The sequence below is a fragment of the Equus caballus genome, chromosome 28 (assembly GCF_041296265.1).
Source record: "Equus caballus isolate H_3958 breed thoroughbred chromosome 28, TB-T2T, whole genome shotgun sequence".
NCBI classification, from domain to species: Eukaryota; Metazoa; Chordata; class Mammalia; order Perissodactyla; family Equidae; genus Equus; species Equus caballus.
The window spans coordinates 28,345,882-28,370,707 of NC_091711.1; the positions used below are offsets into that span (position 1 = coordinate 28,345,882).

Here is a 24,826-nt window from a genome sequence, read left to right on the forward strand (position 1 = left end):
GCCTCTTTGTCCTTTACCAAACTTCAGTTGCTTCATATTCCCAATATTACAAGCATCTTGCCTTGTGGATTTGACTCTACTGCTTAAAACAATGCTATTTTTGTTCAACACCATCCCAGTCACAAGCCAACTATAGAAATTTGAGGGCTGGAAGAAAGAAGTCCAAAGAGGTATCAATCTGTGCTAACTCTGCAGGGAAAAATGACTGTGCTGAGCTCGAAGACAGAAGGTGCATGCACACCACAGAATCAATATAAGAGCCTATACTTTGTCTCTTTAAGGGAATTTTAAGACTAAAATCTGACTTTCCATGAATTTATGTTTATGTGCCCCTCTTTTGAATGGAACTCTTGTATTAGATATGACACTACTCTACCTACACCAAGTGCCCCACCCAATCCTCTCTTTGTTTCAATGCCCAATTGCAGTTCCACCTATTCCTCAGTGCTGCCTCTGACCACTGAGCCCTCAGTGAGCTCTCACTCCTCTGGACTCACTGGATACCCCTATCATTTTCCTAAAATGCAACTTACGCAACCTTCCGTCATCACCCATCTAGTTATGAGTGGTGTATATGTATGGAGCCAATCTGTCTGACAGAATTACAAACCCCTGGAAGATAGAGACTTTATCTCTTAGTCTTTGCATTTCTAGCATCCAGCCAGAGTAAATTCTGGATATACATGTGCAATGTCAATGAATGAATTAAAAATATGGTTCTTTGGAAAGACCCCAAAGTCAAGGTGTCAAGAAAAACGTTTGTATATTCATCCACCTAGAAAATGCCTGCTCATCCTTAATAATCCAGATCAAATGCCAGCTCCTCTTCAGTGTCATGGAAACAAACATGGCTGGGGGTCAGCCGGACAGGAATTTAAATCTTTTCTGCACCACAACTGGCTGAGTGATTGTGAATGGCGAGTTGTCATCGAGCCTTGGTTTCTACTTCTATTAAGTAGAAGTGGTGACATCCACCTTAGAAGGCCAGAATAAATAAAATAAGACATAGATAGTGTCTAGAACAAGGTAGGTCTGGAATAAATGGTAATTATTAACACTTTCTTCAACGTCCTTTCCTCCATGCTCCCACCACACTTTGTACACGTTGCTGTCATGGTCCTTATACACCACACTGTGAATATTTGGGTCCACATTTGTCTCCTCCATAGGCTAGGAACTTCTTGAGGGCAGGGATTATCCCACCTCTATGAGCGCTTATTTCAGGCCAGGCTCTGAGCTAGGCCCTCTACAGACATTATCTCATTTAATCCTCACAACAAACAACAATTAGCTGCCTTTCAAACACGAGGAATTTAACCCCCACAATAACCTACTATTATCCTCATTTTGGGGGGCAATGGGGGGAAGATTAGCCCTGAGCTAACATCTGTGCCCATCTTTCCCTATTTTATATGTGGGATGCCTGCCACATCACGGCTTGATAAGCGGTGTGGAGGTCCACACCTGGGATCTGAACCAGTGAACCCCAGGCTGCCGAAGCAGAGCACGCAAACATAACCACTGTGCCACCGGGCCAGCCCCACTATTATCCTCACTTTGAACATGATATAATTGGTCTTGGAGGGTTCAGGAAACCCAAACACAAGTTCAGACAGGTACAAGTAATGGAGGCGGCCTCTACACCCATGTCACTTGAAATACAAGTCCATATCCTTAATCACCATCTTGGGACCAAGGATGTCTTAGCCATCCTTCGTCATCCCTCTAATATTTACTGGTACAAGAGTGACGTGAATGAGCATTTACAAAGTGATTATTTAGTAAATAAAGGGATTCCAAATTCATATAAATGAATAGCTTTGTTCCACCTTGAGATGATCCTGCATCTGGAACAGGGCCTGAGACATGACTGCAATGGCATAAGTAACCTTTTCAGGAAAGGGCTCTAAATTTGCCAGCTTCCTGTTTCATAGGAGGCACACATTTAGCACATAAAGGAAAATCATGCTTTATATCCCAAAGAACTTCTCCCACAGTTCCTGCGGGAGGATCTTCATTGCAGCATTATTTGTGGAGACAGGAAATTGGAGTCTCCGAGCTGGGAGAGCAGAGATGCAAAATGTGATAGATGTTCGCCCTGGGGTACAGCCACCATAAGAACGGATTATAAGTGGACGAAGCAACATGGGTACTCTTTAAAGGCAAAATGTTAGAAACAAATGAAATTTATAGCAGTGCCATTTACACAATACTATTTACATAAATTCAAAATGCGTACACACAAAGCATAGTACACATTTTGGTTGTGTGGTTCGTGATTAAGAGCATTGATTCAAGAGCTCAACTGTCTGGGTTCAAATCCCAACCTCATTGCTTGGTAGCTGCATGATCTTAGGCAAGTTACTTAACATCTCTGTGCCTCAGTTCTTTCTTCTATTAAATGGGGATAATAAAGGTACTTAACTTGAAAGGTTGTTATGAGAATTACATGAATGATTACACATGCAGGGCTTAGAACAGAGCCTGGCACACAGTAGGTTCTACACAAGTATTATATATCATTTCATTTTTTAAAAACATACAAAGAAAAAATACATATTAAACACATTAGAATGACTGTCTATAGGGGACAGAATAAGGATGGGATAAAAAGGAATAAATACAGATAAACAAGAGGAACCTTGCATGAAACAGTGATTCTAATTCACCATGAACTCAGAAGCATGATTAACTCAATGTTCTTCAGTTTACATTTTAAAAAGATCACTAGAACTTACTAGTCAAGCTGTTATCAACTATTTGCCTGAGGGAGTCGGTAGGTGATTCTTTGCACGTTGCATTTGTACTAAGTCAACTGTTCAAAATACAAATAACTCACCCTAAAATTAGGATCGACTAATACTTAAGACAAAACTACAGCTCAGCCCAGCCTGCCCCAATACCATTCTGAGCCAACACAGCCACTGGGTAATGAATGAACAAGCACTTAAGTGCCTACTATGTGCAAGACACTGAATTGGCTACAATAAAGCAAAAGAAGGTCATTAATGTAAACACCTGAAAAATAAAATACTAAGTTTAAAGGAGAGTAGTACCAACTATAGCTGTTGAAAGCAATTCAAAACTACTTGCATCTGGAGTACTAGGGAAGGCTTCACAGGAAAAGTGGGAAGGAGAGCTAACCCCACCAGCTGCTTGAATAACTTCTAATGGTTCTCCTTATTAAACAAGATGCTTAAGCTACAAATGAACCAACAGCTACATGAAAGGGAAAACTCATGTAACAAAATAATTCCAACCAACCTTAGCCTCCAGGGTAACAAACACCTCATGATGTCTGGTACTACAATTAGGATGGGCTCATTCCCCAGGAGGTGCGCCAGCAACTGCACTGTGGACAGCAGATAAACGTGAAGAAAATTATTATTCCAGAGATTGGAAGGAGGGAATTTTTTATACCAATTTCTTTTGAATCTTATCAAATCATTAATGATTACTAAACTATCAGTAATAAGATGCAAATGCAAAGTGATATGATTATGCTGTGGGTAGAGTCCTAATTTTTTAAATGTGTGTTTTAGTACAAGCATCAAATACACATGTGGATGTATGACTTTTTGCACTACCACAAGACATCCCAAAATCCAGTCTAAAAAGGAGGAGTCTTATTGTAGCATTGCTCGTCATGATTCTTAGCGATTCCAGACTGCACGGCCCAAAATGATGAAGAAGTTTAGAACAGAGTAATCTGTGCATACTAACACTATGTATGTCTTTTTCATTGGTAATAATGTGAAATCAAAGCTTTGATGTGGCCAGCCTTTGGGAAGGAAACCAATACGGCTTGGCTGTTTTCCTTCCTTATTTTAATGGGATGGCATTTGTTAAATAAGTTCTTGGGAGGAACTCACATTCCTTTTTGGCCTTGACTTTGTCTCCTAAAATGTTCAAATCCCTTTAAAGATATGTCTTTCGATGACTGTATCAATGATGAAATGATTATTAGAATTGGATTTTGCTGCAAGTGAGCAAAAGTCCAAACAACAGTGGCTTTGAAAAGATAGAATGTGTTCCCTTTCCAATAAGCATCAGCAGTCCAGTGTTGATGTGGTAGCTCCATAGTCATCGAGGACCCAGTGTCCTGCATCCTCAATTGAGGATAGAGTCCAGATGACTGCTCCATGCAGCTCCAGCCATCACATCAACATTCCAGGCAGCAGAGGAGGAAGGGGAAGGAAGGGAGCACATAATCTCTCTTTAACAAAACATCCAATAGACTTCACCCTGCTTCTTCCCTTCACAGCCCATCAGCCATGGCCACACCTCCAACAAAAGAGGCTGGAAAAGGTAGTCATCGTTCCAAGCAGCCATGGGCCCACCTAACAACAAGGGATTCTATTACAGCAGGAGAAAAGAAGAATGGATTTTGGAGGATAATCAGGAAATTCAGCCACACTATTCCTGAGTAAAACAATGTTATTTTTTATACATTCATTTCCCATCTCGGGTTAACTATTTTAGTATACTGTACATTTTCCAAATGTTACTTTTTCTATCACCAGAAGAATAAAAAAGAAAAATAATATTCAACTATTTCCAGTGTTTAAGAAATATTGGGCATTGTGTTGAGGCTTTCACATTTGTTATCTCATTCAATTCTCACAAGATATTACCCTCATTTGAGGAAAATAAGATTCAGAGCATTCATATGTGAAATGGGAGCATTTAAGCTTAGAGCTCCTCCTCGCTTTCTCCCCTATGAAATGTATTTAAGTAAATTCTTCTCCTCCTTAGAATTCATCAACAACCCTTGTTCAACTCTCCCCACAACCAAGACTCTTTTTCTGAAGCCATCAGTAAATCAATCAGGATTCTGCCGTGCATCCGTAAAAAGGTGACTGCCAACATTTGCAATATGGAACGGAAATTCCCAAATGTTTCTATGCTTGTTTTAAGTCGTGAATTCATGTTCTTCATGCCCCAATCATTAAATGTTTCATTTTACCATGTGCTGTTCAGAAGTGCCACATAATGTTATCGTTTGCTCTAGTGCCACATAACATTGGAACGGATTCTCTTGGCCTCCACCCCAGAAAAACACCCAACTTTCAGGACGTGCTCCAGCAATCCTCCTCCCTCTCTGCTCTAGAATGGGTACCATCTCCATCACTGGAATTTCAAGGCAATTGTATTCGTAATTGTAGCAGAAGATATTGATTGAGTGTTTAATAGGTGCCAATGATGTGGAAATGATCAATGAGGTAGAGTGGATTGCTATAATTATTACTATTCCCATTTTATGGATGAAAACGCAGGGCCTTAGAAAGGCTGAGTAACATGTCACAGTCCTCATAATTAACATGTAAAAGAGCTGGGACTTGAACTTGCTTGTCTTTGGCCAAATAGCTCATACTCTTAACCTGCCTACAATGAAGCAGGTACCAGCTGAAGTGTTGATAACACAGCAGACGTGCCAGAGTCAGTCCCTGTCCTCAAGAATTCACAGTCAGTGGGGTAAACAGCAACATGGCTTCAATTGCACTGCACTGTGACAAGTGTTAGGACTGGCTGAGACCCATTCTTGCTGGTGCCCACAAAGAGGAGCAGCTAATCCCACACTCGGAATGTGAGACTGTGCGTTGTCTTCTATCTTTTACAGGTACTGCATCTCTCTACCCAAAGACCAGAGTCTCATACATCTTTGTTTCCTTGGTCCCTAACACAACTCCTGACACATAATAAGTGTTTATGAAGTGGCCCTTGCTATAGAACCAGCTCTGTACGACCCAGAGTGAAGAGTGGGTACCCTGACAAATAAGGCAATTTAGGACGAAATCCACACTTTCTAGCCAAGATGTTATCTGCCCAGATTTACACTAATTTCATTTTTCATCTAGTGGTACTGTATTTGAAGACATGCAAACTGGTTGGACAGAAAAATCCCAGAGTGAGCAGCAGTTGGGCTGTTTATAACCCTTAGGGAAGCTTCTGGAAGACTGAGGGCAGTCATTGGTCATGTGAACTTGAGGAAGCAGCCACCAGGCAGAGTTTTCTGAAAAGTAGGAAAAAACAGCAAGTCAGACTTGCAGGAAGGCAAACACTATCTCTAGCAACTTGTCCAGGAAGCCAAACAATTCTCCCTATAACAATTGGCCGCAAATGGTCAAGATGTGATTAATAACTCACATCTTCCCTAATTTTTGTCCCCACATCCACCTTAAGACCAACTAGTGAGAGCCAAATATACACCCATTACCAATCATATAGGATGCCCCACTTCTAGTTAGCCTGCCCACAGCTTCCTCATGCCTACAGCTTCCTCAGCCTCCAATCAGGGCATCCCTGAAGCCTTCTATTTCAAGCTTTCCCACTCTTCTGCCTGCCTTAGGGTCTGCCAAATGCAAGTGATAATGGCTGACTCCCTTGCTATAGCAAGCTCTGAGTAGCCTTCGCTTGTTCTCATTTGATTGGTCTTCATTTATTCCCCGCCCACCAACCCCACCCCTGTCACCATGTATTTTCTCTGGGCTATGCTAATTCTCTTTCGTGTCCCACATCAATCTGCTTTCTATGCTGATTTACATGGGATCGTGTTTGACCGGTCTTTTTTGTGTGTTTGAGTTGACATTCCAACTGCAGAAAAATCTCAGTCTCTCCATCTGAAATTGCTCACTGTGCAGAGATAAAGCACTTGAGGCTTTACTAACTGATCAATGGTATTTCTCCAGCTTCTGCTACTTCTGTTCCAATTTGCTACTGTAGTGACCTGTTCTCCAGTTCTCTCAAACATCCACTTGGGTTATTGGATAATGCCTTCATCTTTGCTGCTGAAGACACAACAAAAGAATGCAAGATAATAAGAATCTCATGACATCCTCTGGTGTTTTTATGCCTATTGTAAAGACAAGAAGACTGAGGCAGACAAGTGTTAGTAACCTGATGGGCATAGTCAGGATCCAAGGAGAAAGTTTAGCAGCTAAGTGGAGATTTGCAGGGAAAAAAAAGGTCTGGGTGCTTCTATTAAGAACACACCACAGAGAAATAGATGCTCAGGTACAAATGAACCAAGAGGATGGGACAAAAAGGTTTATAAACGCCAAGTTGTCTTTTCAAAATTTTGCCATTTATGAAATCCCGGCATCTTCCATTTTAGCACTTAGGAAACCATTGTATTTAGTTATATTTGCTTCCCACATTTTGCATTGTTTCTCTGAAATGTTATTCACTTTCCTATGGGGAAAGACGCCTGAAAGAAACAAATGGTCCTTTTTTCAACAGGACCTAATGTTCCCACCTCTTTCAGCCTTGGCCCCCAAGGTCCCACAGACCTCATCTAAGCAGCCAACACTATGGCAGGCTTTGGTTCAAAGAGGCTGAGTTTGTATTGTAAGAAAAGAAGAGGAGCAGCCACTAAAAGTGTTTAGTTGATTTAACGAGGCAGTTTGTACCTTCTGGAATGTACAAGTTGTTAATAAATTGCATTTCTTCTCTTTTTATAGAGTACATTCCTAGTGTGGTGTTTTGGTTTATGTTTTATGATAGGTGCTATAGTTTCAGGTTTTGAATATGAGTTTCATTAATCCTTAATTTGTGCCTCTACCAGAAGGAACTGAATATTTGAGACTTTGCACACAGTGCCCTCTCCTGGATGAAGCAGTGTCTCCTTTCCTGATTTGCAAAGCTTAGAGATGAAGAAATGGATGCTAAAAGATGAGGGAAGGTTCCAGGGGCCCTGCATGGTGGGGATTGCTGATCTTCCCTGGAGACACAAACAGGGGTGCCCAAAGTGATCAGCAAGACCAAGGCCCAATCCTGTCCAGTGAAAGGTGAGAGAGCCCCAGACTTCTACGGCTATAAAGGAAAAAAAATGCCAAGGAGAGGATATAGTTACTATCTGGACCCAGAAGTCTAAGCAGAAATCTAAACGCCTGAGAATGAGTTGGATGGATGGATTTAATCTCACTTCGGATTGGTGCAGGGACTCAAATAGAACCTTAGAATGACTCCTGGAAATTATATACTGTTCATCTGTTAAATTTGTTTAGCTCCATCAAAGCAACTGAGTTGTAAGACATATAGATTGCGTTTAAAGGATGCTTTTTGAAGAAGTGCTAGTCCAGAAGTCGAGGAAATATTGGCCTCTCTAAAAACAATTGGGAAGGGGTGTGTGATCATTGTTGCTATTTACCGATATTTCCAGTTCTCCTTCTGGGCGCAAATGAGGAGTGCACTTTCTGTACCTTCGCAAAACTTCATGTGGCCATGTGGCTTGCTGTGGCCAATGAAGTGTGAGTGGAAGTTAAGCCTTAAAGGACTGGTGCAAGAGTCTTCCTCTTTCCTTCCTCTCCCCACCACAGTGGGCAAACTATAACCCACAGACCAAATCAAGCCCATTGCCAGTTTTTATAAATAAAGTTTTATTGGAACTCAAAATTGTCCATCCCTTTCCATACTGTCTCTACCAGTTCACACACTACAATGGCAGAGTTGAATAGCTGCAACAGAGATCACATGGCCTGCAAAGCCTAAAATATTTTCTGTCTGGCCCTTTACAGAAAAATTTTGCCAACTCATGCTCTAGATGGTAGGATCTCTTAGAGAAAACATCGTGGAGCACAGCCCGTGCTGGATGTGATGGACATGTAGCATGAGAATGAAATAAACCTTCATTGTTTTAAGCCACTGAGATTTTGAAGTGGTTTTGCTACCCCAGCATGACCAAGCCCATCCTGACTGATACACAGGGTAAAGAAGGATCTCCAACAAAAATAGAAAAAGAGAACTTACACTCAGAATCTAAAACATCTTAAAAGAAGCTCTCCAAATATTAACGATGCAAATTCAATGTCACTGACATCATTCTCTTAACCAGATGGGGAATAAGCATCATCTCCACATGCAAATGAGGTTATTTACCAGGTAAGTCAGACAAAGGCATGACATTTTTTTCTCCCTAAAATCAAAAGAAATTAATTTCTGTGTCTAAGGAAGGTCGGCCAGCTTTAACCAGACACTGGTTTGTTTTATGAGAGGAGTGAAGAGGCTCATTACAGCAAATCCCAGGCACACGTTGATAAATTCACAAACTTGGACTCTCATAAAACTCAGGAACACACTTCCCATTGCCTTCCACACTTCTTCTGAATCATTGAGCCAGAGGCAGCTGCCTGATTTGTGACCTTCAGCTGTCCGCCATCCCTCGTAGATCATTTCTGCCTAATAGAGCCTTAAAATTGTCATCATTTTCTTTACTTCAACATTTGAAAGAATGTTAAAGATTGATCCACCACTGGGTTGGCTATTTTGCAACTTCCCCCAGCTGGTTAAGAAGGAAGTCATTGTAAATAAATGCAGCTTTCCTGGACATTTTAAATGGTAGCAATAAGAGCAATATCAGCAACACGGAGAGTAGGGGAGGGGAGGAAAGAAAGGACTGGATAAAACGGGCTGTGGCCAATGCGTATCACCCCTAGGAAACCAGGGTAAAGTGTTTCCCAGTTCCCCTGGATTGAAAGTTATCACCACCAAAGCTTGGAGTTTGGAAGGAAAGGAGTATGCTCTGCCCTTGTTTTCCATCAGTCTTGTCATCACATCTGGCTAATAAGCCTTCTGCAACCCAGGGCAGGATGCTGAGGACTGAAGAGGCATGGCTCCCTCTTGACCCACTACTAGTTTAGAGGTGGTTCCACTGGACCCTGGACGTCACACAAGGGCACTGCAGGTAAATAGGAGGCTTCAATCAGAAAGGCATCTGTGGACCTCGTAATGAATTCATCTGAAAGTGGGAGTGGGACAGAGAGGGTGGCAGGAATGCTGTACTCAGTCTCAGCAATCAGCCTCCAGGCATTCTGTAAAGCAGCCCAATCCCTCTGATGCTATGGATTTGTGCTGCTCACGACTGCTTCATCCAAATTCAGCTCAGAATGGAAATTCTTCTAATACAGAACTCCACACTCCCTCGGGCTGTGACAAGTGTTCTCCACAGACCCAAAAACTAAGGAGAAAGAAAGGAAGGGTTTTTTCTGTTGCCATTAGTGCCAGCCTTCTCTGTGAGCCTGTCTGATTCCTTCCAATCTATTCCAGGACAGTAAGTAGAAATGAATTTCCCAACCCCAGCAAGGCAGGTGGGAGCCATATGAATGGAACTAGAGCTTGGGGCCTCTGATGAGGAAGTTGAATCTGGTCCAGCGTTTTGCTTTTGTCAGTTGTCTGGGGTCGCTTGTTAAGTTCACAGATAATTTGCCAATAGGGCAGCTGCTGAGCACACTAGAACAAACAAAAGTTCAAAATGGCCTCACTAAATTAAAGGCAAGATCCAAAGCCACCAGCAAATGAAGGTTAATAGATGGCCTTACTGCATCTTAGATTAAGGGAGGAACAATAAAACTACCCGAGTACAAAAAGCATGTGAAAGTGCTGGCCGTAGGTGGGTATGACAAAGGAAGATCTGAAGGTCTTAGTGGACAAGTTCATTGAGCCAGCAATATAACAGAAGGGTTAAACAAGAATATAGAAGACAGAAATTATGAAATAATCCTCATAGACTCATGCATTCTTTCATTCAACAAACTCTACTGAATGCCTAGTATGTACCATGCACTGTACTATTTTCTAGAGTAATAGTCAACAAACCAGCACATACAGGTCAAATCTGGCCTACCACCTGTCTTTGTATGGCCCTTGAGCTAAGAATTATCTTCATCTTTCCATAAAGTAAAATTTTTTAAAAAATGAGTATTAGCCCTTCAGAGAGAACAGCTGTTCAAAAAATAAATGGCATTGCCTCTTGGCCTGCAAAGCCAGCCTAAAATATTTACTATCTGTCCTTTTCAGAAAAAAAGTTTGATGACCCCTAATCTAGGGGCACAAAGTTGAGTAAGAAAGGGCCCCTGCCCTCAAAGAACTCACAGTCGGGCATGAACTAAATAATCAGTATCATAGTACTTTGTCCTTTCCTGGCTTCACAATTTAAAAGCAAGATAGAAAATTTGAAGAAAGCTCATGGAAAGTTATAAAGATTAATAAAAGAATGGGAAGAAGAATTTATGAGAAAAGTTTAAAGGAATTTGGATTATTTATTCTTGAGAAAAGAAGTCTATGGGGAGACTTAAGAATAGTCTTCAAATATTTGAGGGGATATTATTAAGCAAAGGCTTTTCCATTGTAGACATAAAGATTAATAGAATGTAGGCTAAAATTTTTTATTATAGAGATGGGAGGATTTCTTGGAAGGCTTTTAAACTTCTACAATGAATTGAGAAATCCATTTTCTTTAATCCTCTAAAACTAGTGTATTTTCTCATCTGTCTGGGGCTGTTAAGTGTTGTTTGAGTGTTGTCTGAGCTAAAGGTGGAGGCAGACTAGATGCCCTGTGTTCGGACTGGCTCTCTGATTCCTCCCTTCAGAAGCTGGGACTATTCAGAAGAAGAAAGTCTTTTTCCCCTTCTGGGCCTCAATTTCCCCCTTTTGTAAAATGAAAGCCTGATATGCTCTGAGTCTGTGATTTCTTGGGCCAAAATTTTGAAATATTTCTGCAGCGAAGGAAAGCATAGAAGCTTCAATGATCTCACCTCACAAGGGAGGAGGCAATGGATGCTGTTTCATTCTTGATGTGAATAGAAAACTTTAGACTCAATATTTTTTTTAATTTAAAGGTAACTACTAATTGAAAAAAGAACAGAATATGTCCACTGGAGGAAAAAGACCAAATAAAACTTGAATAAATGACCAAAGATTGTAAAAGAATAAAAGAGGAAATGTCAAAGAGGCATACACAAAGAAAGACATAAAATAAGTAGGCAGAAGTAAGAACTGACATTCCACCATCACAATCAATGTGATGGGGTCATAGGCTCCTCTTTAAAAGATATACACTCTTAGGTTCGATCAGAATTGAACTCAACTGCATGCTGTTTACAAGAGAGCCACTGAAAACCAAATGACCCACGTGTGTAAAAAATAAAGGATTTAATATAGAACTTGGTTAATGATGTGCATGCTGAAGTCTTTAGGGGTGAAGTGTACTGATTGCTGCAACTTACCGTGGAATGCATCAAAAAAATAAGATGGACTGATAGACGGATAGAGAGATGGATGGATAGATATGTAAATAAGCAAATACAGGACAATATTAACTGTAGAAGCTAGGAGGTAGATATACGGATGTTTACTGAACAATTTCGTATGTTTGAAATTTTTAATAATAAAAATTTAGAGAAAAAAATAAAGAATTGGCCAAAAATAAGCCAAACAAATACATAGAGTAAGATTTCATTTTTTTTGTTAACTCTATAGATGTGTAAAGAAAAGAAAACTTTAAAAAGGAAATGGTATTTGAAGTAGGCAGAATCTGAGTTATTTGCGCTTCTTTGCTCGGCTCTTTTAATGACTTTGATAATAATTCCAAGGGTCACACAAGAAGGTCGACATATTTTGATGTGCGCTATGCCTCTGTCTAAATGTGACCATCCCTTGCTTTTTAGGGAAGATCATAAAGAAGCATAGTTTAAAGACAGGTTTTAGGACTGATGCTGTTAGAGACTACTTTCTTTATGCTAATTTATATCTAGAACTCTCTATCAGTAGAAGGACATTGGTCTTAGAATCAGATAGAGTGTGATTTCACCCAGTTCCATCACATTGTAGCCATGGGCGTATTAAACACTGGCCTTTGGTCAAAGAGAGAGAAGATATAACATTGGATGTGTTATATGCTACAGGATATAACATAACTCTATGTCTCCACGCAGATGTCTAAAAGCACCTTACGCTTAACATGTTCAAACCAGAACTCCTGATTTTTCACCTTCAAACCTCTTTTTCTATAGAGTCCCCATCTCAAATGGGGAAGTTTCTCAGGCCAAAACCCCTGGAGCCAGCTTTTTTCCTCTTCTTTCTCTCATATTCCACATATGGTGCAAATCCTGTTGGCACAACATTCAGAAAATACCCAGAATCAGATTGATTTTACCACCTCCAATGCTACATCTCTGGTGCCAACCACTATTGTTTCTTTTCTGGATTGTTGCAACAGCCTTGAAACTGGTTTCCTGGCTTCGACCTTTAGTCCCTCTAGCTTAGTCTCAACACAACAGCCAGACTGATCTTGCAAAATTATGTCCTGGGGCCAGCCCAGTGGCATAGTGGTTAAGTTCACACGCTCCACTTCTGTGGCCCAGGGTTCGTCTGTTCGGATCCCGGGCACGGACGTATGCACTGCTTATCAAGCCATGGCGTAGCAGGCATCCCACATATAGAGGAGGACAGAGACAGATGTTAGCTCAGGGCTAATCTTCCTCAAAAAAAAAAAATTATGTCTGATCATGTCATTCCTCTGCTCAAACCTCTTCAGTGGCTCCCCATCTCAATCACAGGAAAACCTGAAGTCCTTCAGTGGCTTGCAAGGTCTCTCTGCTGCTATCCCTGAGACCCCATCTCCTCCCGCTCCCCTCTCACCCACTCAGCCCCAGCCACACTGACCCCCTTGCTGTTCCTTGACCTTGTCAAGCACACACCAATCCCAGAGCATTTGCTGCTCTCTGCCTGAAACTCCCTTCCCCTGAGATCCACATGATTCACTCTCTTCCAACCTTCATGTCTCTGCAAAAATACCAACTTACTGTTAGACCTTCCCTGCCCACCCACGTGAAATGGCAACCCGCCACCCTCACACTCCCTATTATACTTACTCTGCTTTATTCTTTTTTTTAATTATTTTATTGAGGTCATATTGGTTTATAACTATGTAATTTCAGGTGTACATTATTATTTATCAGTTTCTGTTTAGACTGCATTATGCTCACCACAAATAGTCTAGTCTTTATCACCACTCATATGTGCCCCTTTAACCCTTTCACCCAGCCTCCCACCTACTTCCCTTCTGGTAACCACTAACTTGTTCTCTTTATCCATGTGTTTGTTTATCTTCCACATATGAGTGAAATCATGCAGCGTTTGCCTTTCTCTGTCTGGCTTATTTCACTTAACATAATACCCTCAAGGTCCATCCATCTTGTTGCAAATGGGACAATTTTGTCTTTTTTATTACTGAATAGTATTCCATTGTATCTATATATACCACATCTTCTTTATCCACTCATCTGTTGATGGGCACTGAGGTTGCTTCCACGTCTTGGCTATTGTGAATAATGCTACAATGAGCACAGGAGCGCATAGTCTCTTTGTATTGTAGATTTCAAGTTTTTTGGATAAATGCCCACTAGTGGGATGGCTGGATCATATAGTATTTCTATTTTTAATTTTTTGAGGAAGCTCCATACTCTTTTCCATAGTGGCTGCACCAGTTTCCATTCCCACCAGCAGTGTATGAGGGTTCCCTTTTTTTCATATCCTCTCCAACATTTGTTATTTTTTGTGTTGTTAGTTATAGCCATTCTGGTAGGTGTAAGGTAATATCTCATTGTAGTTTTGATTTGTATTTCCCTAGTAACTAGTAACTTTGAACATCTTTTCATGTGCCTGTTGGCCATCTGTATATCTTCTTTGGAAAAATGTCTGTTCACATTCTCTGCCCATTTTTTGATCAGGTTGTTCATTTTTTTGTTGTTGAGTTGTATGAGTTCTTTATATATTTTGGAAACTAACCCCTCATCGGATATATAATCTTCCAAATATTTTCCCAAATCTGCTTTATTCTTTTCAATAGCACTTATCTTTCTCTGGCATGTTACGTATTTACTTGTTTCCTTATTGTCTGTATCCCCTGCCCCTCATAAATAAAAGCCAAAAATTTTTGTTTCTGTTGCTACTATACGTTCAGACCTAGAACTGAACATGGCACTCATGTCTCCCCAGTAAATATTTGTTGAAGGAATATAAAAGTGCTTTGAAAATCATAAAGCACTAAATACATGGGATGTGGCCTCATTATTATTTACATGGGTAAGGCAAAGGCAAGCCTTTAAAAAAAATCCCCAGCTCATTTTTCTTCTCAATGAATCCTCTCTGCTATGTGATAAAGGAGATCCTTCCTCTCCCACTTAGACTAGATACTGCCAAGTTTGGTCATGTGTCATCCAGAGGTGATATTCAAAATAGTTAATAACCTGCTCGGGGCTGGCCCCGTGGCCGAGTGGTTAAGTTCTTGCGCTCCACTGCAGGCGGCCCAATGCTTCGTTGGTTCGAATCCTGGGCGCGGACACGGCACTGCTCATCAAACCATGCTGAGGCAGCGTCCCACATGCCACAACTAGAAGGACCCACAACGAAGACTATACAACTATGTACTGGGGGGCTTAGGGGATTAAAAAAAAAGAAAATAAATAAAATAAAATAAATTCTTTAAAAAAATAAATAAAAAAATCTCCTGTTTGGAAAAAAAAAAAAACCTGCTCTGCAGGAACTCGTTGAAATGGACACAATGACCAATCAAAATGATGCCAGTTGAATCTAGCATCTACTAGAGCAACATTGGCCTGGAGAAACTTATGATCAATGACAGTTCTACTACACTGTTATCTTCAAAAACTTGTAGACAAACAAGCATTGAACTAGGCATCAAAAACACCTGGGTTCATTGCCACTCCCTCTAACTGCAAGTTTCTCGACCTCAGCACTACTGATATATTGTACCACATAATTCTTTGATGTAGGGGGCTCTCTAGGGTATTGTAGAGTGTTTAGTAGCCTCCCTGGCCTCTACCTACTAGATTCCCATAGCATTTCCCCTAGTTGTGACAACCAAAACTGTCTCCAGACATTGCTAAATGTCTCCTGGGAGTTGAGAACCACTGCTCCAACTCCGAACTATGGAAACTGAGATAAATCAGTAAACCCCTGTGGGCATTAATTTCCTTGTTCCTAAAAGAGGAACAGTAATGCCTATCACACAGGGTAGCTTTCAGGACTAAAGGAGATAATGTATATAAAAGTACTTAGCAAATTTTACTGTACAATTTTTTTTTGTAACAGTTGGTTTTTACTCCTGACAAATAATGAAACATTTATCTTCCTCTAATAAATGACTTTGTCTATATAGGTATTGAGAAGGGGGAAATCCCCCCTTTCACCCTTTTTGTGTTCTTGTAGATGGACTAATAATAAAATTGACACAAAACCAGATTAACAGGAAAAAAACCAATTTAATATGTGCACACAGGAGATCATAGACAAATGATGTTCAAAGAGTGAACAAAGCAGGCAGTATATATATACATCTTTTTAAATAAAGAAGCAATAAATTTGTGAAGAAATGACAGGACAAAGAAACTTAGGTTTGGGGTACATAACTAATGAGGAATTTGAGCAGAGTTTAGGCTTAAGGTAGTAAGTTAGTAAAGCTAACAAAGTTTCTTTATACAGGCTTCTCAGCCCTGAATTCCCCAGCTCTGGTGATAAGGATACACAGAGAGCACCTTTCACATGGGATTTTTTTCTTGTATGGAGAGACAAAGGAGGGTCAGAGTGTTCTTCTCACACTGGCTGCTTCTCAAGTGATTTTAATTCAAAATAATCAATACGCCATTGTGGGATATTTTGGGGCAGCCTGCCCTGCGCCCCAACATAGGTGGTGCTGATGATGAGCATACTGCAATTCTACAGTCACAAAGCTGAGCTTTTTAGTGCCTTATCAGGTCACACCTGCAACACACAAATTATCTCCAAATCCATTCCCTGGTTGGTTTCTCCCCTTAAAGAGCATGCCCTTTAAAGAGTGCATTTAGAGGCAGTCTCACCTATGGTTAATTTTATGGGCTGTTTATCTACAGTAGGATTTACTTAAGTCTATCTTGGTAAATGTAACAAAGCCTGGGTGTGCTTTCATGGGGATGTGAGGTGAGGCTAGGGAGAGCAGAGAAAAGTCGTAGGCTAGTTTTGGAAATGTCATTTCAGAATCACTTAAGTTGGAAAAGTTCTAGACAGTTCTAAAACAAGACGTCTAATAAACAAACCCATCACAACAAATAAGACAGAAAACCTATGTCTGCTTTTTGGAGGCAGAGAATACTGCAACATTTGGTGTGGATTCTATCTTGGAAACTATTAATAACCTGCTCTGCCAATTTCTCAATCCCCTCAAGGACTGGACAACTGCATCGTGCAGTAGACTATATCTAGTGTGATATTAATTTACATCTTTCTCTGGTGAAAAGATTTAAACAGATGGTAGAAATCTAGGAGAGGTGGATAGAACTACCCTCACTTTACAAATGAAGAGATTCAAAGAGGTTTGGTAGCCTATACGCAATCACACAGATAATGATTGATGGAGCCAAGACTCGAACTCAAGTCAGCTACCTTCAGATCCCAGCTCTTTTCATTAAACTGCACTGAAATACATCATCATTCTTCGAGTTCATTACCTGTCTTCCATTATTTCACCACCTCCCCACAGAAAGCAATGGCAGGAAATATAAGTGGATTTTAACAGGATTAGCACATTTACAAAGGGCAAAGCCCAAAAAGCAGAAAAAAAGTTGGGTTAATTACAGGAAAGACTGTCAGCCCCTCTCTGGAGCAATGTTGGGGAAGGAACACCAGGAAGATCTTATGCATCTGAACCCTCAGATTCGTACATTCTCATATAGCATGCTTAGGCTTGTTGAACCCTAGCCTGCCAGGTGGGTTGCGTGCCATGAAAACTACCTCCAACCAGGGATGATATTCCAAATATGTACACCTAGTCCAGCAGAGGGACCACCCAATGACAGCAGACACTGACCCTGGAGAATTTCTACTGTAGTAATCTCTCTTTCCTTGGTTGATCATGGGGAAGTTGGGGGCGGGGAGTCTCCTGGGTGTATAGACAGTCCAAGGGGCTTGTAATGATTACTCATTCACTAGAATAGGAAAATTTCAGTATTTTAACAACTGTCCACCTGTTTGGTATATCCAGACATTCAGCCCTACTCCACACTTCCTAGATATGTGACCTTACACAATTTACTTAATCCTTCCAAGCTTTCATCTCATTTATTTGCAAAATGAAGATGCTGATAACAATAATTACCACCCAGAATTGTTGTGAGGATAAATGAGATGCAGGTAAAGTGCTATGCACTGTTCCTGGCGCATATTAGATGCACGATAACTATTAGCACTCATTATTATTAAAGGAGAAAGCTTGAAATATGCAACATATCAATTAATTTTGGCAAAAATGAACCAGAGCCTCCTATATAAGGTGTGACTATTTCCTGAGGTCAGACAAACATGGGATAATCTGCCCCTCACTGAATCACACCTTCCAACCCTTGTAAGTGAGTCAACTTGATTCCCTTTCAATTCTATTCTAAGCACTGGTACTAATTTTGTCCCCAAATAAGACAAATAGGATGACCTCTCCATCAACAGTGTGCTTTATGGAGTCAATCATGATTCATTCTGTCTCTACCAGTGGCCGAGTCCCCATCTTGCATCTCGAGATTTCAGCTGCAAAGCCCCAACCTTGCTAGTAGCTGAACACAGAGTCTAATGCCTCAGCCTTCAAAGGTTAGGTTTCCTGTCCCTCAATGCTGGTCACTAGCTCCCTGACCCCTGTTCCCTGGCTTTCTCAATGCTCACTGTCAGCTTGATCAGAACTAAGCCTCTTCAATGCCATGTGAGTCTCAGTCCAACATACTTTCCAGATCTTGGATCCTCAGTAGACCCTGGATTAAAAGGTTCAGGAATTCCGCATGTTGTTCCCCTGGACTTAGCTCCTGGTAGTGGATCTTCCAAACATTCCTATGTGCCAGCCCTGGTTGTGCTCCTGTATTTGGCCCCCATCTCTGACTGACCTAGACTCCAGGCAGTAAAGCTTGGTGGTTATGAACACAATGCTGGAGTCGTGCAAAGGAGAGATCGAATCCCAGGTCTGCCACTTACTAGCTTTATGGTCTTGAGCAATTACTTACACTTTCCAAATCAAATATAAAATAGGGAGAAAAATGCATCTTTCCCAGAGCTGCTGTAAGGACTGAAAGGTAAATTAGGCTTAGTTCCATAGCTGGCACATAGAAGAATTCAGCAAGTTAGTCTTATTTTTGATGGAAAGTAGCTCTCCCTCTCTCCACTGCAATCTGTGGTTTGGCCATTCTCTACTTACCTAAACTAGATCCTTAACAAAACTACTCTGAGTGGTTACTTACTGAATCAAAAGCCTAAATAGCTCTTCACACCAATACTTCTAGGTCTCTCAATCAAAATGATCCAAAACCAAATTTGGACACACACTGTTGTTTACTCTTTGTTTACAACTTCATTTCCTCAACAAATACATAGTGAGCATCTCCCATGTGTCAAACACTGGGCCGTGAGAACAAGATGGACCTGACACCTGCCCTCAGAAATGTTACAGCCGGGTGTGTCCCAACCAGAATTAAGGGACCTTCTTTCAGGAAAACTCCTTACTGAGCCAGGTGCTAGCTTGTGAAATAATTCTTTTGGTAATACTTTTCTACATTTTCTAATATTTTAAATGGGAGCATATCACTCTTATAATTTAAAAGCTCATTAAAATTGACAAATACTTGCTGACTATCTGAGAAGTGCATGAAAGTGATTTGTCAGGCCCCCTTATGAAGCAGGGACTTCCTGGTCATCTCACTACAACAGCATGTGTTTCTCCCAGGTAGACTCCTGGGCTAACAGCCCCTGCTGGCTCTTCGTCTGCTGCCCGACATCTATTCTCTTCCCTCCAGGGGCTTTGCCATTTTCTAGGCCTGAACGACCCAGTATTCTGAAATAAATACTGTGTTTAAAATCCAACCAATTTCCTCTGGAAATTTAGAACCCAGTTACTTTACCTGGATTCTTTAAACAAGACTCCAATTGCTACAGTCAGCCTTTTGGAAAAGCAAAGAAACTTCTCTCTTCGGAATTGCTACGTATGATGCCACTCCGTTTTCAAGGGTCTTAGATAAGTCTTCAATTTTGTGACGTTTAGAGATTAATAATACCTTAGGGGAAAAAAATGCTGAAAGGTAGGCAGGTCTTGTCAGAGTAAAAGGAAAGATTCTTTCCTGCTTTGCCGTGATTAGCTGCAAAAATTGTAGTGCAAGTTCCAGAGCTAAATGAATTAGCATGCACCCCACCCTGAGTTCTTTATTTGTTGAAGTAAAATGCTTACAATCTTTGCTTGGGGGAGAAAAAGGGGGTATGTCTTTGAGTGAATATGAATTAATCAGTACTTTATGGACAGAACCCATAATTTTAAAGCAGTGAAAAAAAGCGAGGCGTTTGTCAGGGTTTCACTCAGCAATCTCCCTCTGTCATTGCTAATAAATCTTTTATGCAGTGGAGTTGCACAATCTTTGCAGGAACATTCCCCCCCACCTTTCTTTGGAAGAAAAAAATAAGTTAGCATTCATCTCTCATATTTTCTTCTCCCTTCTCTATTTGAATCTCTGAAGCTCTTTATTTTTAAAGCCTTTTTTCCAAATTTAAAAGTTCAAGACCTCTTTTATCAGAAGAAATAATTCATATAGACATTCTCCCAGGAGGGTGAAGGAAAGAAGCTGCATTTCAGGTGAGGAACACAATATTTCAGTAAGTATAATATCCTGGCCTGCTAAACAATCAATATTTATAGATGGACTGAGATGGTCCACAGTGGACTGAAGGAGTTTGGAGATAGCTAAGAGGATAATTAAAGGATACAACATCCCAGTTCTAATGCTTTACAATTTTCCGGTAACTACTTATAGAAGCAAGATTCTGCCGAATTATAAACAGCTTGCCAATAACCTCACGATGCCCTGATTTAATTAGGATTTTATGCTCCTACTTGAAGGTTAGGTTCATTAGCTGTGAAATACGCCACTGGATGTCTGGATTAAGATTTAAAGGGAACCCTAAATATGGAGTGGCATGTAGCCAGTTTCTAGCCGCTTAAACCGTGTAAATGGATGTGTGATCATTCTCCTCGAGGCTGGTAACTTTTTATTTTTAGCCACAAATCCACAGGCCATCTCTCTTGGTTAGGGATGGGGCCTGATGGCCGGTCGAAAGCTTAAAAAGGTACATGACTGAGAAACAAGTTGTTAAGAGGCTATAATGAAGGGTTGGCGGGAGGCGGATAGGATGCCCATAATGATTTTGCCATTAAGCTTGCGTTCCATTTTACAGCTTGGATTTATTTATAACAACAGGTGGTGGTATTTGTGGGGAATTGCTTGTTTTTTCATTTGAGAAGGGCAGCTCCATACATCTGCTAGAAGACGAAACAAAACCTTTTCCAAACACCGTTTCCTTGCTTTCTGCATCACCATTAGGAAGGAAGAATTTGTAGCAAAAGGCCACCCTGCCATTATTTCTTCCTGATGACACTCATTTAGCAGCCATTAAAATGCAAATAGAACTATGATTTTTAGATCACAAAATTAACATTAACGGTTGGATGATTGATTAAAGGTCATGGCAACGGTATAACTTAATTTCTTAGATAATTGTGTTCGGTTTTCTGCAGACTGTTTGGGTTTCTGAATTAATTTTATCTGTTGTTGAACACTGACAGGTGCAGTAATTGGCAGAGTCTCCTTTGGGCTCATTTCTTCCCAGGAACCGCGCCCTCTCCTCTTCCTCGAAGCCATCACCTAAAACACAGAAGAGAAGGCCAAATCGGCCAGCACACAACCACGGACTTATGCGTCTGGCTGAGGTCACTGGAGGGGTTATTACAGACCTGCAAAGCCCCAAATAGAATTCCATTCCATGGCTAACGAGTTTTCCCCCTAAGAACTTCGTGCCTTGGGCTCACCATGGTATAAAGTGACCCCTGGCCCTCCCCTGGGGCCGAGGCCAGCCTCCTCAGATCTGGGGCTGAAGGATCCCATCTCAGACCCATTTTTCTTTAATGGGGGCAATAAGCCACAGAGAGAGGTAATAATAACACCACCAGCTCTTTGTGTCACCCCTGTATGCGAGAGTTCAGGCAGCAACCCAGGAAGCTGAGACGGGAAGTGGCCAAAGATTGGGTCTCTCTGCTCTGCTTCCCAAATGTCAAAAAAATAAAATGCCTATGATGCTTACTTGGCAGGCTAACTACCTTCTTTCATCCCAATAAATACAGAACTCTACTATAAAGTCAGGAATTCACAGGAAAAGCACCAGAGCACTGAGAGAATTGAGTTAAATTTTACTATTATTATTATTAGCACTTGAAGTAATTTCTCCTGGAAGTTTCAAAAGACTTCGTCTTCTGGTGATGGATTCTATTTTGCAAACTTCTATCCATCAGCTGCTGGATTCTGCTGAAAGCATATCCTTTCATTCTCCTGAGCTCTTAGACTAAGGCTGCACAGATGACTCCTAACCGAGAGCTGACATTCCAGGGAGAGCGCCCTCTGCACACGAAGCAGTTAAAGAGTAATGCACAGCAATATGCAAAGCAGTTACCAGACGTAAGCTCCTTAAGCTCACAACCGTGTGGCAGCAGGCTTTAGTTCAACACAAGTATTCATTCAACAAATACATATTGAGCACCTACTGTATGCCAGGTTCTGTTCAGGGTCTGAGGATACTCTAACAGAGGACAGACAGTCCCTTCGGAATGGAAGTTAAAGCCTCTGATGAGGTCCAGGGAAGGGAGACCAAGCAATAACCAGCAGTTAAAAGTGAGGTGAGTGCTACAAAAGGGAAAGGAAAAGGTAAATCAGTGCTGTCAGAGCCTGCGGCACACTTTGTATTCCCAGTGTCTTTCACAGTGCATACCAGGTCCTGAATGAATGCTTACTGAAGCCATCAATCTCTTTATTAATGAATCAAGAGGATATAAGGATATAATTCTGAAGAGTCCTAGAAGAGTCTGTGGAAGAAATGGGACTTATGGGCTACCACACTGGCTATTATCAGTTCCTGAAACACACCATGTTCCTCCTACCCCAGGGCCTTGGTACATGCCACTTTTACTGGGTAACACTCCCTCCCCTCCTCTACGCCTAGTTAGTGTCCTTAACTATGCCTAGTTAAGGTACTTCAGACCTCAGCCCAAAGGCTGGGACTACAGGGAAGGCATCCCTGACCTCCCCTTCCCTGCCCAGACCCCAGATCAGACCCAGGACCTGGGTATAGAGGCCCAGTCAGGGGCCCAAGTGTGGGTTCCCACAGACTACACCACTCTACCCGCTGCTATTGCACCCCCTGCATGGCCCACACCACACAATTTATGCTGATTTGGATTATTATTTGATGGATGTCTCTCTCCTCACTCTGGACTCTAGGCTCCAGGAGGGCCTAACAATGACTGTCTTTACACCATTGTGTCCAATGTGGGGCCTCAATAAATAGTTGTGAGACACATTTGCTGTGTTGGGTCTTTAAAAATGGCAAATATCCAAATAGGCAAAGAAGAGAAAGAGCAAGCATGGAGGATGGAAAGAGTGCAGAGTGGGTCTCACGGGGCTGCTCAGGGTGGATGCAAAATATTCACCAGCTGTCCAGCCTGGGCTCAGACCATGCAGAGCAGATGGTGCTGAGGCTGGTGTCCCCTGCGTTACTAGGCATTAACTCTTTAGTTCCTGGGTTGTGGAAGGATGGGCGGGTCCCAGGCAAAGATGCACCTCGGGTTATGGGGTAGGGGTGCTCCTCAGGGCAGCAGCTATCTACCAACATTTTAACAAGCTGAACATTCTATCAGAGAGTATCAGCGGACTGAGAGCAATCTCAGAGGTGAAAGGTGCCCCCCGGGGGGCTATTCCTATGCGGTTGGAAAGGAAGATAAGCTAAATTATGAGAAGCCTTAAAACTCAAGCATAGGCTTTTAATCTTGAGTTCAGCAGGCAACGTAGGAAGTCACTGTAGGTCCCTAAGAAAGGGAGAAATGATGAAAGGCATATTTTTAGAAGGACCGATTTCAAAGTTCAGGCCAGGTGTTGTACAAGGTGCCAGAGAACTAAAGATGATACATAGACATTAGGCTTTACCAAAACTAAGTTTCTCATTTGGTAATGCTCAGGGGACATTCTGAATTCCCCAAAGAGTTAAAGGCTCTGTGCTCAACTGCTATGAGGTTGGTTTTTGTGGTTTCCTCTTCCGGTCTCTGAGCTCCCTAAGGATAATTCCTTCCATCCTTAGTGATGAGGGTGGTGTCTAGGCCTTGGTAAATATGTATTGAATGGATAAATGAATGAATGGCTTTATCAAAACAAAAACATCTGTGCATCTATGCAATTCCTCTCTCCCCTCCAATTCTTTCTTAAACAAGTTTGCCCAACTAAAGCTTGTCTTTCATCAGCTTTGCCAAAACCAAAGACAGCCTGCGTTTTCTCCTCCTTTGTCTGCAATTTAATAGAGCCCCATCTCTGGGTAAGATTGCCGGGCCCCTTCTCTGAATCCAACGCCGTCCCTTCTTGGCAAACACTAACTTAGTAAGCTGTATTTCTTAAAGTTAACCAGGCTCATTACAGGCAACATATTTCCGGGAGGAGGGATGTTAATTTCTTTCTCATACAAAGAACAAAAATCAATATCATAAATCCAGGAAACCTCCCCTAAATGTCTCCCCTGTCATCACTCTCGCCTGCGCTCTGCATAAATACCGTTATGACAGGTTAGCTATATTTCTACTCAGGCAATATGATATTGAGGTGACTGCCGGACGAGTCACGCTGCTGAAGTCAGGAGTATCGTCTGAGATGTTATTCCTCAAGGTATTTTGTGACATTGGAATTCTGTCAGATGGAGCCGAATATACCTTTATCTTTTAAACAAGCCCCAGTTCCCATCCTCAGCCTGCTTAGAACACGCTGAACTTGGATGGCGACCTATAGATTTTCAACACAAGTTGGAGGTGGATGAAAAGGAAGCAGTTTTCTAGGGCATGTCTGCATCTCAATATACTCATTTACTCAGACGTGTAATAAACACCAACTGCACCCAGTGTGTGAGTGACCCATAAAAAAATAGGGACACAGGCACCAATTTTGAA

General features: G+C 41.4%; 1 long non-coding RNA gene across 1 annotated transcript in view; it reads right to left on the reverse strand.

The window, feature by feature from the left end:
• Positions 1 to 24,826, reverse strand: part of LOC106782690 (uncharacterized) — a 133,283-nt gene that overhangs the window by 16,804 nt on the left and 91,653 nt on the right. Inside the window, exon 5 of the long non-coding RNA XR_011433603.1 lies at positions 3,265 to 3,352. This is a non-coding gene — a long non-coding RNA (uncharacterized lncRNA). The remainder of the gene's footprint in view (positions 1 to 3,264; positions 3,353 to 24,826) is intronic.